The sequence below is a fragment of the Mesoplodon densirostris genome, chromosome 1 (genome assembly GCF_025265405.1).
Source record: "Mesoplodon densirostris isolate mMesDen1 chromosome 1, mMesDen1 primary haplotype, whole genome shotgun sequence".
In the NCBI taxonomy this organism is placed as follows: domain Eukaryota; kingdom Metazoa; phylum Chordata; class Mammalia; order Artiodactyla; family Ziphiidae; genus Mesoplodon; species Mesoplodon densirostris.
In genome coordinates, this window is record NC_082661.1 from 51,363,950 (window position 1) to 51,383,251 (window position 19,302).

A 19,302-nucleotide genomic window follows, 5' to 3' on the forward strand; every position below is an offset into this window, starting at 1 on the left:
GCAAGTTTCCTGATGGGAGGGACTGGTGATGGGTAGAGCTGGCTGTTGATCTGGTGGGCAGAGCTCAGTAAAACTTTAATCCACTTGTCTGCTGATAGGTGAGGCTGGGTTCCCTCCCTGTTGGTTGCTTGGCCTGAGGTGACCCAACACTGGAGCCTACCCAGCCTCTTTGGTGGGGCTAATGGCAGACTCTGGGAGGGCTCACACCAAGGAGTACTTCCCAGAACTTCTGCTGCCAGTGTCTTTGTCCTCATGGTGAGACACAGCCACCCCAAGCCTCTACAGGAGACCCTCCAACACTAGCAGGTAGGTCTGGTTCAGTCTCCTACAAGGTCACTTCTCCTTCCCCTGGGTCCCGACGCACACACTACTTTGTGTGTGCCCTGCAAGCATAGAGTCTCTGCTTCCCCCATTCCTGTTGAAGTCCTGCAATCAAATCCCACTAGCCTTCAAAGTCTGGTTCTCTAGGAATTCCTCCTCCCGTTGCCGGACCCCCAGGTTGGGAAGCCTGACATGGGGCTCAGAACCTTCACTCCAGTGGGTGGACTTCTGTGGTATAAGTGTTCTCCAGTTTGACTCACCCACCCAGTAGTTATGGGGTTTGATTTTATTGTGATTGCGCCCCTCCTACCGTCTCATTGTGGCTTCTCCTTTGTCTTTGGATGTGGGGTATCTTTTTTGGTGAGTGCCAGTGTCTTCCTGTCAATGACTGTTCAGCAGTTAGTTGTGATTCCAGTGTTCTCGCAAGAGGGAGTGAGAGCACGTCCTTCTACTCCACCATCTTGAACCAATACACCTTGTTCAATCCGTTTAAATCTTTCTTATTTACTAATTAATATTTAATTGCCATGAATTTCCCGTAAAGTTTCACATTGGCTACACTGGTATTACAGTGTGGTCTCACTGTAATTTACTTCTAAATTGTGTACTTCAGTTATGATTGTCCCTTTACGCTATTTAAAAGCTATGTCTCTTCCCCCCGCCAAGAATGTAGGTGTTTTTGTTTTAGATTTATGTTTTTGTTTGTTCTGTATGTTTTTGTTTTGGGGGGGAGGTAAAGCATCCTCTTGCTATACATTTCTATAGGTACCGTGGTCAGAAAATATAACCTGTCTGTTTTTTCCTTTCTGAAAATCTACTTATTTTCTTTGTGGAACAAAAGATGCTCACTTTTGGGGACTATTCCGTGCGTTGCAAAAGCATATATAGTCTCAAGAAATCTATGTGTAGGGGGCTTCCCTGGTGGCGCAGTAGTTAAGAATCCACCTGCCAATGCAGGGGACATGGGTTCAAGCCCTGGTCCAGGAAGATCCCACATGCCTTGGAGCAACTAAGCCCCTGTGCCACAACTACTGAGCCCTCGTGCCACAACTACTGAAGCCTGCGTACCCTAGAGCCTGTGCTCCGCAACAAAGAGAAGCCTCTGCAATGAGAAGGCTGCGCACCACAACAAAGAGTAGTCCCCCCCTCACCGCAACTAGAGAAAGCCCACGTGCAGCAACGAAGACCCAACACAGCCAAAAGTAAATTAATTAATTAATTAATTAATTTTTTAAAAAAAGGAATCTATGTGTAGGAACTACAGCCAGTCTTCATTAAGGATCTAGAACTGAGAAACGGAAAGCCACTGAATACCAATAGTTTTTTCTTTTTTCCCACAAAGCCACTGAATACCAATAGTTATTTTTTCTCCCCAAATAAGGTACACAACACCTTATTTCTTCAATGCATTTGATTCATTCTTCTCTCTACAGATAAGTTTCTGATTGCTTAGGTATTTGAATCCCACCACCCTGACTAGGAGCAAACCCACTGTGTCTAATGGCCTGAACATTCCAGTCACCGGTGGCCCGAAAGCAAACTCCTAGGCAAAACAATCCAACTGGCCCCACTTGAATTAGAGGTCCATCTTCAGTCTACTCAACTATGGCCAGGAAAAGCAAGGTCGTTATTGTAAAGACTTTTTAAAGCTCACCCATAGCCAGGTCTCCTCTACTTCCAGGGACATGGAAGAACTACACTTCTTTACCCCCTTGCAGTTAGGTAAGGCCAAATGACTAGTTCCTACTACTAAAGTTACATACATAATTGCTGGTTACAAGATCTTCCAATGTTCTCCTTCCTTCCATAGCAACCGAGAAAGCCATGCGTTCCAGAGGAACAGCTACAAGATGGTAGAGCCTCTGACAGGCTTTCTCTCAACTGCTTACTTGACCCCAGCTGAATATGGAATGAGAAATGAACTTTTCACTCTGTCAAGCCACTGAAATTTGAGAATTTTTTTCCTTAATGTGGCATAATTTAGCCTATTCTGATTAATACTGTCCTATTAACCAATACCTCCGAAAGCTGCAAGGAGATCAAATTCTCTCTATATTCTCTATTTATAATAAAATTGACATCACCAGTACAAATGAAATTTATGGGACAGAGTCTTTCTTTTCTATAGTCTCCAAATTTTTCTAAAAATAGCATATATTTTTTTTCACAATCAGAGAAAAATACTTTAAAGAGCTAATAAAAGTTTGAATGGAATTAGCACTTTGGAACTAGAAACTTAGCCATTATCTTGTCTGGTCCTGACCACTTCCATTCTACAGAACAGAGAACTGAGACCTAAAGCATGTCCTGAATGAGACTATCCAATAGTCAATACTGGACTAAGGATAACCACTCAGGCCTCTGGATTGTTTAAGTCAGTTAAGATAACACATTTTAAGATTTATTCTCTTATCTTTTAAAAATGTACTTTCTACGATTTTCCATGGGTCTTTTCCCCCGCTTTATTCTAATTTTTACATATCTCAACCACATTCTCAACCTAAATAAGGTTAGGTCCCCTACTAACCACTCTCCTAGTATTCTACACTTTTCTTTCCTAGCACCAATACTGCACTGTCATGACATAACTGGGTGGGTTTGTCGTTTTTTGTTGGGTTTTTTTTTGCAGCACACGGGCCTCTCACCGCTGTGGCCTCTGCCGTTGCGGAGCACAGGCTCTGGACGCACAGGCCCAGCGGCCATGGTTCATGGGTCCAGCCGCTCCGCAGCATGTGGAACCCTCCCAGACCGGGGCACTAACCCAGGTCCCCTGCATCGGCAGGCAGACTCTCAACCACTGCGCCACCAGGGAAGCCCGGTTTGTGTTTTTTTAATCTGGTCTCCCCCACTAGAGCATAAGCTCTATGAGAGCAGAACTCAGGGCTATTTTTATTCACTATTGTATAATCAAGTCTGAACAGTCTCTAGTCTGTAACAGGTGCTCATTACATACTTATCAAGTTGAATTATACTTTCCAAGTCTTAAAGACTTAGAAATAATTACCAACACTAAACTGATCATCTCAGAATTCTTGTCTCTGCTTCCTCAAAAAGACTGTTTCTTTCTCCTTAGAAAAGTTAAGGGCTCTATGCAAGTGCCAAGAAAATAGGAGGTTTTCATAAAGGGTACTTAAGCCTCCTAGAAATCAAGTAAATTAGGAATCAAGCTTTGCAAGGGAGATGGGAGTTCAAATGTACTAATAGGAAAACAAAGTACACCTATTTTGGTCAATCACACCTTTCCTCCTGTCTTATTAAAAAGGGAATTTGATGTAAAACATGAAACTAAAATTCCCCCACAATCCATCCAATCAAACTTGAGAAAGAGGAAATCCCAATCATTTTAATTTCTTGGGACACTTAAATCATTTATTTTTAGGCTTTCTACTTTTCTAACATATATTTTTAAAGCTATAACGTTTCCTCTAAGTATAGAATTAACTGTATCCCAAATTTTGATATGACATGTATTTTCATTATTCTTGAATCCCAAATAATTCCTAATTCTTTTGTAACTTATTTGATCCATGTGTGGTTATTTAGAAGTGCACTGTTTAATTTCAAAGATTTTCTCATTATCTTTTGTTATTGGTTTCTAACTTAATTCCATTATCGTCAGAGGACATTGTGAATGATTTCGATCCTTTGATATTTGTTGAGGCTTGCTTTAATGACCCAGCAAATGGGTCACACTCTATCCTTATTGGGTGGGATGTTCACTATATATTGTGTTTTTTGGTTGCATCACCTGACCTTCCGTATCTTTACTAATGTTCTGTCTGCCAGTTTGATCAGCAGCCAGTGTGGTCATGGTCCCTGACCTAAAATTTTAGGTAACGTACACAGTGCTTACAATGGGTCAGATACAGTTCTAAGATATAAAATGTATTTATATTATATATATGTTTTATATAGACATGACATATATATATATATATATATATATATATATATATATATATATCATGTATATATAAACTTACAACCACTCCATGAGGTAGGAGCCATTATTCCCATTTTACAGATGAGGAAACAGACACAGAGATGTTACTCAATTTACCAAAACTGCTGATGGCCCAGCTAGGAAGAAGCTGAGCTGGGATTTAAACCCAACCAGAGCCCATGCTCTTAACTACTATATATTTATAACACATGATCCTAGGATAAAATGTTTTCCCTCAAGTAGAAAAAATTTTTACTGAAACAGTACCCCCCCAAAATGGTTAAGAACTATTTTTTTTATTATAAATGCTTAAGATGTGAATTTTAAAAGGATACAAATATTGCATCCTCAGTATCAGGGCAAACTACACAAAAAATATGAGTAGAAAAAGGAGACCGAAAATAATTATACTGAATGTCAACAATGGTTGTTATGAGACGCTGGGGATGTGTTTCCTTTTTGTTCTACTTTTCCATGTTTTCTGAGTCCTGAATATGTATCATCCCTATAGTAAGTAAAAACTAAAGAGCATTCTATAACCACTGACTTAACTGACAGTGTTCTGCCTTAATTTTCAAGAGGTAAAAAATGTTAGCAAGACAATGAATCACCAGAGATAATGGATACTAAAAAGTGCTTTGTAAACTATAAAGCTATTCAAATGTTAGTAATTTAAGCATCCTAAAACCAAATAAAAGCTTTTTTATGTCTTTCCCTTTTTAAATTTCAACTGTTTTATTCATTTTTTATTTTTTTAGTTTTTCTAGTTTTTGGCTGCACCACGCTGGTATGTAGGATCTTAGCTCCCTGACCAGGGATCGAACCCACACCTCCTGCACTGGAAGGCAGTCTTAACCACTGGACTACCAGGGAAGTCCCTCAACTGTTTTTAAATGCCTGATTATTTTAAAACTTAAATGTTTTGTCTAAACAAATTCATAAGAACTGATTTTTGAAGGGCAGAACATTAAAGTACCACACATCCCTGAATACTAACAAAAATGAAAGCAACCAACAAATTTACAACAGATTACACTCTTTTACTATCACTGAAAATCCCCTGATCTGTAATCTAATAAAATGTTGATTCAGTGCTGAAGATTTAAATAGGAAACCCACATTTAACCCCCAAAGTGATCTGTTACTTTGGAAAAGAATTTTTATAACTCCTTAAGAAAAGGGAATAATTCGTTTAAAGATGACTTGAAACACACTGTAACATTAAAACTGTCCATATCATAAATAGTTGTAAGAATATCAGCTCAGTCTATTTAGGATATGTTTCTCTTTCAAAGTTTCTTCTGCTATTTCTGCAACAGAACCTATGAACAAAGAACGCACAGCTGCCTCGCAGATGTATAATTTCAGTGTTTAGATTCCATTCTTTCTAGCTTCATTCTGCAAGAGATTTTGGATTTTCTATTTCCATATGGTTTTTGACCTTCCTCAGTTTAGGTTCCACCTCCCCACATCTTACTCTATTTTAGTCCATTATTATAGAAAAACACTTCACATTTGAAACATCTTAATTTTTTTAAAGCTTAAAATTTGCACAGCTGAAAAGAGGAGAATATACACGAAAAAAAGATGAACAGATAACTAGAACAAGACAGCCGAATTTCCAAAACTTTCTATTTCTATTTAGATAACCCCCCCACCCCATCCCCTTAATTCTAAGTTTCTTGTATTTCAGGTTCAGACATACAAAGTTTTGTATGCACAGAATTTCAGCTTTACTCACCTAATTTCATCAAATTCTTAAGTTATGGCAGAAACATTAAGCAGTCAGATTTTTTTTAAACTGACACTGTGTATACCAAAATGTTTACAGATGTCACCTTTGAGTAGCACGAATATGACAGATTTTTACTTTCTTCTCGGGGCTTTTCTGTGTTTTAAATTTGTTCAGTGAGCACCACTTCTGTAATAAGGAGGCAAAAAAGGCTTTTGTTTTGTTTTAAAGAGAAACCTGCGAGGAAAAGGATTCTTTTTAAATGTCTACATGCCATAACCACTTATGTTTTAAAATTTTTTATGGAACAACATAAGCAATTTACTAATATTCCAGAGGACAGCCTCAGCATCATTAACAGGTAAAAATCAGGTTTCATTTCTCAACCTATTTTACTCCCAAAACTGCCCCCTAGATGAGCTTATTCACTTTCATTTTCAATTGATGTGGCAGTATTTTTAAATTTTTTTCTTCCTGTTCTCTCCCAGGATAGATTTTAAATGTATTCTAAGAAACAATACAAATAACATAATTATGTTTTACAAATATCTACCCAATTTCAACTACTTTAAGAGTAAAAGCCATGGTAAAACTGTGAAAAAGGCTTGTCTGTGTGATCATCATCAACAATTAAACTTATATATGTCTCAGAAATGAGATATACAACACTAATTTTATTTATTTATTTATTGCTGCGTTGGGTCTTCCTTGCTGCGCACAGGCTTTCTCTAGTTGCGGCGAGTGGCAGCTACTCTTTGTTGCGGTGCTCAGTCTTCTCATTGCCGTGGCTTCTCTTGCTGTGGAGCACGGGCTCTAGGCGCACGGGCTTCAGCAGTTGCGGTGCGCAGGCTCAGTAGTTGTGGCTCGCAGGCTCTAGAGCGCAGGCTCAGTAGCTGTGGCACATGGGCTTAGTTGCTCTGCAGCATGTGGGATCTTCCTGGACCAGGGCTCGAACCCGTGTCCCCTGCATTGGCAGGCGGATCCTTAACCACTGCAACACCAGGGAAGTCCCAGAACACTCATTTTTAAAAATACTTATGAGAAGGGTTCTGGATGTTTAAAAGCTGTATTCCACTGACCTTTTAATATTTTTTTTTCTACAATGCACAGGAAACATTAGGAAAGTCAAAGAATGCCAGTCAAAAAGTTACCCATGAGAAGTTTCTAACAAATCTTAAATATTAAAAAGAGGGGCTTCCCTGGTGGCACAGTGGTTAAGAATCCGCCTGTCAATGCAGGGGACAAGGCATATTACTGAAATGTAGACAATAAAAGTTATCTGTTATCAAGTGACCATATTTTGTTGATTTGGTGTATATTTAAGATACTTCTGGATACTGCTGAAATATTTTTATTTCATGACATTTTTAAATGATTTTTTGAAAAATATGTAAGTTTAACAACCTCACCAAAATTTAACAGCCTTTACTTTAACATTTCCCATCAGGAGCTCCTTTCAGCTAGAAATCTAAAATATTCTTAGTTAAATAAAAATTTAAGACATTCAAGATCTTATATTCCTAAAATATATTACAAAATTTTTAATTTCGAATAAGAAAACTACCTAAAAATTTCAATATACACAAAACAGTATGACAACCACGCAAGTCTCCTCCAGATTTAACTTCAAAATTGAGAGCCTGTAACATTGCAGATAATTTACCTAAAGGCTATGCTCAAAAGAGGAGATAAGAAAGCTGAGCATGGAAGAATACCACTGGTCATACGCTGTTCCCTTCATTACCTGAAATGACTGCCAGGACAGGAAGAGTGACTTTTCAGCCAAAAGTCAGAAATCCAGTGCTGTCATCAGGACCAAAAGCATTATAAGACCTGCAATTTCAGTGACTAACTGCTCTACATTAAAGTCATGGAATTTTCTTTCTTTTTTTCTTTAAGCATAAAATAACCTTAAAGTTTATCAAGTCCTTTCACTTTTTAAGATAAGGAAACAGAGATCAGATAGAGTTAATGTAGTATCCAAGACTGCACAGTTAGCTTAGTGGTAGTACCAGTACTAGATGTTAGGTTATAAAAAATTAGAAGCCAACACTTAAGTGTTCTGCTGCTTCTTTAAAATTTTTCATATTTCCCAAATTATCCACAGTAGGTGTACTGCTTTTATAATTTTTAAAATTTATTTGTTTATTTATATTTGGCTGTGTTGGGTCTTCGTTATTGTGCGCAGGCTTTCTCTAGTTGCGGCGAGTGGGGGCTACTCTTCGTTGTGGTGCGCAGGCTTCTCATTGTGGTGGCTTCTCTTGTTGTGGAGCACGGGCTCTAGGCACGCAGGCTTCAGTAGTTGTGGCGCACAGGCTCGGTAGTTGTGGCTCATGGGCTCTAGAGCACAGGCTCAGTAGTTGTGGTGCATGGGCTTAGTTGCTCTGCGGCATGTGGGATCTTCCCGGACCAGGGCTCAAACGTGTCTTCCCTGCATTGGCAGGCGGATTCTTAACCACAGTGCCACCAGCGAAGTCTTGCTTTTATAATTTTTTTTTTTTTTTTTTTTTTTTTTTGTGGTACGTGGGCCTCCCACTGCCGCGGCCTCTCCCATTGCGGAGCACAGGCTCCGGACGCGCAGGCTCAGCGGCCATGGCTCATGGGCCCAGCTGCTCCGCGGCATGCGGGATCTTCCCGGCCCGGGGCACGAACCTGTGTCCCCTGCATCAGCAGGCGGACTCTCAACCACTGCGCCACCAGGGAAGCCCTATAATTTTTAAAAGAGCAAACAATGTTTGCTTTAAAAACTACTAAATACTTCCGGGAGCCCTCTCCCCCTCCTTTCTGGTCCAAGGTCTCACTCTATAGGCCACTTTCTCAGGAAGGCTTTCCAAAGCACCTGCACCCTAAACAGACCAGGTTCCCTTATTACACACTATTATAAGCTCCCTGTACTTCTGTTTTGTATACCTTAATATAACTATAACTAGATAATTATTTGTGAAATTATTTAATGTCTATCTTCTCTACCTAGGTCTTAAATTGCTGTTTCTCAGGGCTGTTCTAGGCTCTCTGCTGTTATATACCAGGAGTTCCTGAAATGAGGTCCATAACATAACCATGAAATTATACGCTTGTTACATTTGTGTATTTTTCTTCAGATATTCAAAAAATGACCTTTAAAAGGGTTAAGAACCAAAAGTAGTAGATTTATGTTGTGTACCTACCCAGAGCCATCCTTTCTTTGGGGAAACAACCACTTGCCCATCTCACATGGTTCCAAGAAGGCTATTAGTCCCTGACTGCTACAGTGGGCATATAAGCCAGTTCTGGCCAATGATGGTACCCCAGACTCCATGTAGACCCGAAAACAATCTCTCCATGAGACAGAATACATGCACCTGGAAAAGAAGTGCTTTTTCCCTCTCTTGAATCCATAGCAATAAGGCCCATTATAAGCCTAGAGTTACCAGTGGTCCTCTCTGCCAGATGAGGCCAAAAAAGAGGTAAGCAGAGAAGAGAGACCCCCAATTACATCATCTGAACACTTAGATCCAGCCATACCTACTTCCAGTCTTTTCAAAAACGTGAGGGGCGGGGTAGGAGGGGAGCCTTTTTCCCCTTTAAGCTGTGAGTTAGGTTTGTCACTTGCAAGCATAAGTCACCTGAGAGAGCCACCCAATTCCCACTGTTGAAATATACAACTTATATGGTAATCACTCCCAAATGTCTACCTCCAGCCCAAATCGCTGTCAAACTCCAGACCAATATATGCAAGCAACTGCCAAGTAGAACTCTCGACCTGGTGTTTCAGAGGATCAAAACTAAACTGTTTTCCTCCAGAAGCCAGCTCTCCCTCCACTTTTTTCATCTCAGCCAACAACACACATCTACCCTACCAGGTTTCCGATCTAGAAACCTGTGAGTCATTCTTGACAATCCCACTCCTCCTCTCTCCCCCAGCTAATTACCAAGTCCTGTCCATTCTACACCATAATTACCTGCCACTATCCTAGTCTGAGCCAGGATGGAACAGCTTCCCTACAAGTTTCAGTGTCTTCAGTCTTTTCTTCAAACTGATTCTCCGCTACGTAACTAATCTCACAAAACTGCAAATTTGACTATTTTATCCCCGCACTTGACATACCACTATCCTCCTTAAGTGAACACCCAATTATATACAGACAGAGCAACAACCAAGCTCCACAGTTTCAGATGTTATTAGTGGTATAAAAAATGTATACAGTAAGAAAAGGTTCATCAGAAACATAAAAGTATAGAAGAGTAACAATGTCCATAATATCAGGGTAGCTCAAATTCACCAGTTTTTAATAAAAGATACTCAAGAACATCTTTCCTTATCTAGTTCGTGCCTATTCATTAGTTCTATATTTAACTGCCCTTATGAACTTGGTTTAGGGACCCCCCCCCCCGAGTCCACAAGATGGATTCCACTAATCATCTGATCTCCTTAAGACCCTACGCTAGTGCTTTCTTCAAAAAACATTACTGCGGATCTTTGAGCATGTCATTTTGTTCCTATCTATCTATCTATCTATCTATTTATTTATTTATTTATGGCTGTGTTGGGTCTTCGTTTCTGTGCACGGGCTTTCTCTAGTTGCGGTGAGCGGGGGCCACTCTTCATCGTGGTGCGCAGGCCTCTCACTGTCGCGGCCTCTCTTGTTGCGGAGCACAGGCTCCAGACGCACAGGCTCAGTAGTTGTGGCTCACGGGCTTTGTTGCTCTGCGGCACGTGGGATCTTCCCAGACCAGGGCTCGAACCCGTGTCCCCTGCATTGGCAGGCAGACTCTCAACCACTGCGCCACCAGGGAAGCCCCTATCAATATTTTTTTAGAACTGATAGCCTTTAAAATATTGGCTATACAGCACTATTTACAACAGCCAAGACATGGAAACAACCTAAATACCCATCTACAGATGAATGGATCAGAAGATGTGGTACATATATACAATGGAATGTTACTCAGCCATAAAATCGAACGAAATAATGCCACTTGCAGCAACATGGACAGACCTAGAAATTATCATACTAAGTGAAGTAAATAAGACACAGAAAGATAAATATCAAAGATATTTGATATCATATCAAATATCATATCATTTATATGTGGAATCTAAAGTATGACACAAATGAACTTATCTACAAAACAGAAACAGACTCACAGATATAGAGAACAGACTTCTTGTTGCCAAGGGGAGGGTGATGAGGGAGGGAAGTACTGGGAGTTTGGGATTAGCAGATGCAAACTATTATATATAGGATGGATAAACAACAAGGTCCTAGTGTATAGCACAGGGAACTATATTCAATATCCTGAATCAACTTTGCTATCCAGCAGAAATTAATACAACATTGTAAATCAACTATACTTCAATAAAATTTATTAAAAGTTGGCTATAAGGACTTCCCTGGTGGCGCAGCAGTTAAGAATCTGCCTGCCAGCCGATTCATTTTGTTATAAAGCAGAAACTAACACACCATTGTAAAGCAATTATACTCCAATAAAGATGTTAAGAAAAAAAAAAAAAAAGAATCCTGTCAATGCAGGGGACACAGGTTCAATCCCTGGTCCGGGAAGATCCCACGTGCTGCGGAGCAACTAAGCCCGTGTACCACAACTACTGAGCCTGCGCTCTAGAGCCCGCGCACCACAACTACTGAAGCCTGCGTGCCTAGAGCCTGTGCTCCGCAACAAGAGAAGCCACCACAACGAGAAGCCCATGCGCAGCAATGAAGACCCGATGCAGCCAAAAATAAATAAATAAATATATAAATTTATTTATTTATTTTAAAAAAGAGAAAATCCCTTTCTTCAGAAGGGGTTCCATCCAGAATTAGAAAATGGGGAAGACTTCAAAAAGAGATGGAATTTGAAATGGAGCTTGACGGAGGCAGGACTCATACATACAACAATTAACTATTTACGCAGTCCCAGTAGAGAGAGAGTTATAAGCAACAGCAGAAGAAGGGTGGAAAGAACTTGTGCAGGAAGCAAAAAGAGTGGAAGACAAGAATCTGGCAAATCTGAGGCAAATCCCAAGGAAACAATTTCATTTAATAGAAGACACTGGAAACTTCTGAGTGGGGAAGTGACAAGAATGGGATTCAAGATCAATTTAGGCAGAAATGCATAAGTTAACCTGGATAAAGGTGGAAGTAAAGGCAAGAAGATCATAACATTAGGCCAGGTGGGATGAGAACCTGATTCAGCTAGCAGGAAAAAAAAAAAAAAAGATTGAAGAGGGAAAATTGTCAAATATACAAATATATACACAGGGCATAATATTGTATACAAGTATATCGAATTAAAGAAATTTAAAGAAAAAAGAATTATGTGAAAACCAAATAACATTAGATTTGAAAACTCAATAAATAAATTTCTGGAAAAAATACTAAACACTAAAATTCACACAAGAAATAGAAAACTTACACAGATCAACAGCTATTAAATAAAGTGAAATGGTACTCAAATTCCTCTCCAGGAAAAAATATATATATTATAAGCCTGAATGCTCTTACAGGTGAGTTCTGCCAAACTCTCAAGTAAAAGATAATCCCAGGGGCTTCCCTGGTGGCGCAGTGGTTGAGAGTCCGCCTGCCGATGCAGGGGACACGTCCCGGTCCGGGAAGATCCTACATGCCGCGGAGCGGCTAGGCCCGCGAGCCATGGACGCTGAGCCTGCGCGTCCGGAGCCTGTGCTCTGCAACGGGAGAGGCCACAACAGTGAGAGGCCCGCGTAACGCCAGGAAAAAAAAAAAAAAGATAATCCCAGTCTAAACTGTTCCTGAAAAGAGAAAAAAAGAAGGAAAGTGGCCCAACTCATTTTGTAATCTATTATAACCTTGTTACCAACATGTTATTAAGAACTGTACCAGAGTTGGCATGAACAGAGAGAAGAGTGACAATACCATGAAAGCAGAACCAATAGATGTTGGCTACAGACAACACGTGATGGGATGGGGAAAGGACTAGGTTTGGGATAACATCAACAAAAATAAGGAACACCAGGGAAACAAGTTTGGTAAGAAGGACGAGTTCACTTTGAACCTGAATAATCAGGTAGAGGTACGCATAAAACAATTTGAAAAACCAGAATTCAAGGGCAGAAGGGAAATAAAGAATAGAGATTTGAGAATTATTCAGACAGAAGGGTCTGAAACAATGTCAAAGGACCAGAGATATATGAAAAATGATCTGAAAAGTGAAACTTGGAGAACACTTACATTAATGAGGAAGAAGGAAGAACAGAAAGTGAAAAGGGGCAAAGAGTAACGAGGTCAGTATAATGTCACAGAAGCCCTGTTTTCATCTAGTTAATTCATACTCATCCTTCAGAACTGTCACAGGGTTCCAATGTAACATTTTTAAGAAGGCCTTCTGAGATTCCTCCAACATACACCAGCACCAGGTCAGGCCCCCATTTTAAGCTCTTATAAATACTCTGCACTTTATCTATACAATTATATTTAATTATAGACTTCATTCTTCAATATACGTCTCCCTCAGTAGACTTTAAGCTCCATGAAGGCAAGGCGCCATATCTGTTGTTGCCTCCTACTGACTCGTGTGTTACGTTAGAATACAGTAAGTATTCGTTGAATGAACTGGACAGGTGAATGATGGACAAGGAAAGGTATTTCAAGAACGATGGGTCGATGTTAAATGCTACAAAAAGCTCAAGCTGACTTAGAAAGGGGGCTTTAAAAGTGTTTATTAGGTTACAGGTGACCTTTGTGAAGGTGAAATCCAGATAATAAGGGGTTAAGAAGTGAATCGATCACCAGGAAGTAAAGGCAGGAAAAGTAAACTACTCTTGGCAATGTCTAGAGTTGGGATTATGAAGGTGTGAATTTTCATTTTACTTCATTTTGCTCTATTTTTCTTAACGAACATGTATCACTTTTATAAGGACATAATTTCTTTTTATTGTTAATATGATTTGAAAAGGAAAGGCAGCAACAAGACAGGTTTGGGGAGTAGCAGAATCAAGGGAAGGTTTCTGTAAACTGAAGAAATCTTAAGCACATTCGTACTTGTAAGAACTCTAAGACAAAAGAGTAACTTATACTCCATTGAGTAGGAAAGAAGAGAAAAATGAAATAAGGTGTTAACCAGGAGGAAGGACAAAAAATATTCTTCCACTAAGATGGAAGGAAAGAAGATGATAAAAGGAATCCAGTAAATTCTGGAAGGAGCTCCCATTGGATGCCTCAATGTTTTCAGGAAAGGATGTGAAGTGAAGAAAGCAGAAAAAGTTTGAAATAAGTTCTATGGAGAATGTGCGGGCGGGCGCGCGGAGGCGGGGGGGGGCGGGGGGGCGGAAAACAGGAGTGGAACACTGATTCTGTTAAGAGGTCATTCTAAATTTCAACTGGCCTTTTGTAAACTGCAACCCATTTCTAGCTCAGGACTGCCCGTATTTTAGCTTTAATTTTAAATATTTAAATAAAATTCTAGTTAAGAAACTTTCTATTTCAACAACTGAAAAGTTATAAGCATTGATACATTCTACTTTAATTCAGACTTGAACTCCTCTTTTGAAATAAATACAATAAAGAAGTTGTTTTCAACTCAAGCAACAAATGAGCGATCATTTCAAGTATGAGTTTACTGAAAAGCGCTCCTAAACGTCAGAGTGTCTGCGGAGAAAGGCTTTTTGTAGTTGCTGTTGTTTAACTCTTCGCATGCCTCACTTTAACAGATCCTGAATAATAGAGAAAATCTTGGGTTCAAATCCCAGCTCATTTAGACAAGTTATACAACCTCTTTGCGTCTCGGTTTCCTCTTCTAAAAAATGAGGAATATACTAACCAGGATTATCATAGGGATTAAATGACGTAACACAGGTGAACGTGCCAAGTTCGTACTATGTACTCAGAACAGTTTGCTAACCGTCTGAAAGACAAAACCTGCAGCACTTTGACCAAATTAAAACATCCGAGAGCCTGAAAGAGCACAAGTCACAAAACGCCAGATCCTAGCACACAGCACATTATTTTTCTTCCCTGACGCAAGCTATTTTTTTTTTTCTCGCCAAACCTTTCCACTAGGAGTCTGGAAAGAGAAAAAAAGGGTTACATTCAATCCAACAGAAAGTTTTCAGAAACTGAAGTGCAGAATCACAACAGACATGGCAGCGGAGGCAGCGCAGGACAACAGGTGAACCTCCGAGAAACCTGGCACCTTCCCGCGGGCAAGTTTTGCGAGAGGGCTGGCAGTTCCTCCTGGCTCTACCGCCTCACGAAACAGACATTCGTTTTCTCTCTCTCTCTTTTTTTTTTTTTTTTTGCAGAAACGTAATGGACAAATCGCGAATATCACCCTCGCAGCTCCCGGGCGGGGAGGTGAGCGCCTTTCCCATTTAAGGATTCAAGAACCGTCCTTGGTGGCGGCTTTCAATCACACCGCCTCCCCAAACTCAGCCTGAAACCCGGGGGTGGGGAACAAAGAGGGGCCCAGAGGCGGGGACGTCGCGGGGGGCGGCCAGGGGGCCCGGGTCTCCGGCAGGGCCAGGCCCGGGGCGGCAGGGCCCAGTCAGCCGCGGCCTGACACAGTCGGGGCAGCGGGGACCCTGCGGAGCGGCCAGGCCCGGCGGCCCCCAGCTCGGGCCTCCCTCGAGCTCCCGGCTCCCCCCGAAACTTCGCCCCGAGCCCGCGCCAGCCTCCCTGCCGCGGCCGGCCTCTTCCGACGCGCACACGCACTCTCCGGACGAGCCAACTCACCCGAACCCTGGGGAACTCATCCTGCAGCCCTCGGCGCGGAGCGGGGTGGGCGCGGCGAGCCGCCGGGGCAAGGCGGGGGCCCGGCTCGGCCTCCGCCCTGGGCGTGCAGCGGCCCCAGCCCGGTCGCCCCTCGCGCGGCCGTACGATTCTCGTCTGGCGCGGACGGACGCGGCGCAGCCCGAACCTTCCTGCCCGCCCTCCTCCCTCCTCCTTTGCCGAGCGCCAGCAGGCGGATTCCAATCTCGGCAGCCTTCGCCGCCGCCGCCGCCGCCGCCACCGACACTCGCCTAGGAGGGAGGAGTGGGGGGGGGCCGGCACGGGAGCGGGGTCTGGGGGGAGGGGCAGGCCTCCGCGAGACTGGTTGCAGCGCGCGCGCACTGGGAGGGCGCCCGCCCCGCCCGGCCGGGGACGCGAGAAGAGCCGAGCGCGCGACGGAAGTGCCCGAAGGGTCTGAGGTGCTCGGCGCCCCACTGCCGGGGAGGAGGGCTGGCAGCCGGCAAGGGGGCGCCGGGCTGCCGTAGGGGAGGGGGGGTTCTCCTCCGCGCGGCCCCGTCGGCCCCTCCTCACCGAGACGCCCCATTGCCGCTGTGGCGGGGCTGGCCAGTGTCCGGAAGCCGTGTCGAGCAGACGCAGTGCTCGCGCCGCACACGACTCAGCGCCGTGGAACGGCGCGGACATCGCAGCCCCTTGCTGCGCGCTGGCCGGGCCCCACGGCACTGCCAGTGTTCCGGGGTTCCTTCGTGTGGACCCCTCCCCCCGACAAACTAACTCTGACACGTGAGGGCAGGTCAGCGCTTGCGGAATAAGCCTGATCGCTGAGAATTCACACGCCACGGAGGGGAACTGCCCGATCGTGGTAGTAGTGGTTGCGACAAAGAAAAGAATAATGTAGCCACAGTACAACCATTATTCACCCACAGCTCCCCGGCTTCTCTTTCTGGGCTCTTTGCCAGCATGCCGAGGCGCAGGTAGGGAGGTGGAGGTGGACAGGCTCCGAGTGAGCTGCAGGGGAAAGGAGCATTTCCGCGTCGGTCCTGGAGCTCCGAGGCCTGGCCCGCCCGCGGACCCTGTGATGGAGCCCGTGAATTCCAAAGGCATAAGATGAGGAGCGGCGTTAACCCAACAGAACTGAAGTCAGCGGACTATAAATATTGCTCCCTTCTCCACCTTTGGCTCACTCTAGGGACCTCGGATACACTCCAGAGTCTCATTCCCTCCATTTGGAAAACATAAATAATTGTCACTACCTCTTTTCTTCCATTTGTCCTCATTCTTTGGAAAATGTCGTTAAAAGTATTCAATGTCCTGGATGTGAAGAAAGAGTCTAGGTCCCTTTTTAACAACCAAATGTGACCTTGATCTCTTTGGTAAGTCTTTCAACGAATGTATGGTGTTAAATTAAGTCTCTTTACAAAAGATACTCTTTTTTAAAGTTACCTTTATAAAATCACTTTTTAAACTGTGGGTAAAAAGAGGCAAGGAAAAGAATGTGCCAGGCCCTGATGTTTGTGTTTTACACACATTCTCCCTTGAGAGACGTTTAGATTCCAGGCCTTTAGATTCCATTTATATTCTTCTTTAAATGGCTAAATTCCCTTACATTCTTGTTTAACGGGTTTTTTTGTCCATCGTTTATTCTGTCCCCCTTTTATACATCCACCTTTGCCCTTAATTCCTCAGATACCTTCCATAATTCCAAGTTATTTTTCAATTCTATTTATTCTTTAATTTTTTTCCTGAACTCTATACCTGTCTCAGGTTTGAGAGTCATGGATCTTGCTATGCAGGATGAATGTATGATACATGAGTTTCCCTGCATCTCCTAAAATTTGTCACTTTTTCAAGTTTTCTACATAGGACACTGCTTTGATATCAAGGGAAATGGTGGACCTTTTGCTCGAGGAGATTCAGACTGATTGACCAAAGAACTCATTGATGTAAGCTGAGCAATGTGTCATGGCAGATAAAACTATGACAAGTGTGTTAATATACCCTCTAGAGCCTAGTTCAATTTTCAGACATACGAATCAGTCTATAAAATAGACAACCTCAGGTTGGTAGTTTAGTACATCAAGTTTCCAAAATGTACAAATCTGTGTTGCCTAGGTTGTGTCATATGCCACTGTAGAAATAAGAGCAAAACTGAAGCATCAAATTTTAAGTCATGACATCTTTGCTTCTCTACAAAAGGATCTCCTTTTCAAGTTTTCGGAAATTTTACTAGACTTCCTTTTGCTCTCCTTGGATAAGGCCCACCTTAGTGCCCAGGCTGAAATCCTTAGCTTTATCACAGCGGGCAACCTACCTACTGACAACTGAGCAGGGCACAGTGTTTTCTCTGGTTCCTGGCATGTGTATGCACGCTGGCCTGTTTCTCTGGTTTGCCTGCCCACTAAATGAACAAGAGCAGCCAGGAAGCCCAAGGAGACATCTGGACACGTATAGTCTGGCCCCCAAACTCAAAGGCAACACCTCAAGGTCCAAATTCAACATTCTCTAATGTGATGGTTTTCCTTTAAGTAGGTTAATAGAATGCTCTGGAAATGGGCCTTTTTTCTCTGCATAGTCTGTTTGAGGTACAGGTCTCAAGAGTGGTAGTTGCATGCCCAAATCACATAGCATTAGTTTGGAATGCAAAATCACCCCTCTCCTACAGTTCTCAGAACCTCAAGGACACTTTCCCTGATCACCTGTCTTAAATTAGCACCCCAACACAGCCAATTTTATTTTCTTTATACCACTTTTTTTTTTTTTTTTTTTTTTTTTTTTTTTTTTTTGCGGTATGCGGGCCTCTCACTGTTGTGGCCTCCCCCGTTGCGGAGCACAGGCTCCGGACGCGCAGGCTCCGGACGCGCAGGCTCAGCGGCCATGGCTCACGGGCCCAGCCGCTCCGCGGCATATGGGATCCTCCCAGACCGGGGCACGAACCCGTATCCCCTGCATCGGCAGGCGGACTCTCAACCACTTGCGCCACCAGGGAGGCCCCTTTATACCACTTTTTACTATATGAATTTACCTTGTTCATTTAGTTATTTGTTTATGGTCTGAGTTTCTCTGACCCTCTAGAATGTAAACTCCATGAGAGCAAAGACCTTGTCAATCTTGTTCTCAACTGTTTCCTCAGAGCCTAGTTCCTTGCACATATCTAGTGCTCAAGATTTGTTAAATGAATGAGTGAGATAAGGATAGAATTTCCTCTAAGCATTTCTGAACCTTGTCATCAAGACCCAGGTATTTATTTATTTATTTATTCATTTATTTATTTTCTATTTTCTTTTAGCCGTGCCGCGTCGCTTGCAGGATCCTAGTTCCCTGACCAGGGATCAAACCCGGGTCCCCGGGTGGGGATGCATGGAGCCCTAACCATTGGACTGCCAGGGAATCCCAAGACCAAGTTTTAGAGGGTGGCTTGGACTATGTTGAAAAGGTGAGGATGAATCAGGGAAGCTATGGGTTGTACCATCTTCAGTGAAAAGGAGACATCTGCTTTCAGGGAAGGCATTAGTTCCATAGATTCATCCAAGTTAATCCATCCAAAGTCATTTTCCTGCTGTAAAGACTTTATGAGGCAAAGGCAGCACTAAGTCATCGTGGGTGTGGAGATAAATTAGAGTCCA

General features: G+C 42.7%; 1 protein-coding gene across 3 annotated transcripts in view; it reads right to left on the bottom strand.

Moving 5' to 3' along the window:
* The window catches only part of BMPR1A (bone morphogenetic protein receptor type 1A), a 147,259-nt gene extending 131,256 nt beyond the window's left edge, over positions 1-16,003 (bottom strand). For all 3 annotated transcript variants that reach the window (XM_060103272.1, XM_060103254.1, XM_060103263.1), the window contains exon 1: positions 15,686-16,003. The gene's annotated coding sequence lies outside the window, so the exon portion shown is untranslated. The remainder of the gene's footprint in view (positions 1-15,685) is intronic.
* Between the last annotated feature and the right edge of the window lie 3,299 nt (positions 16,004-19,302).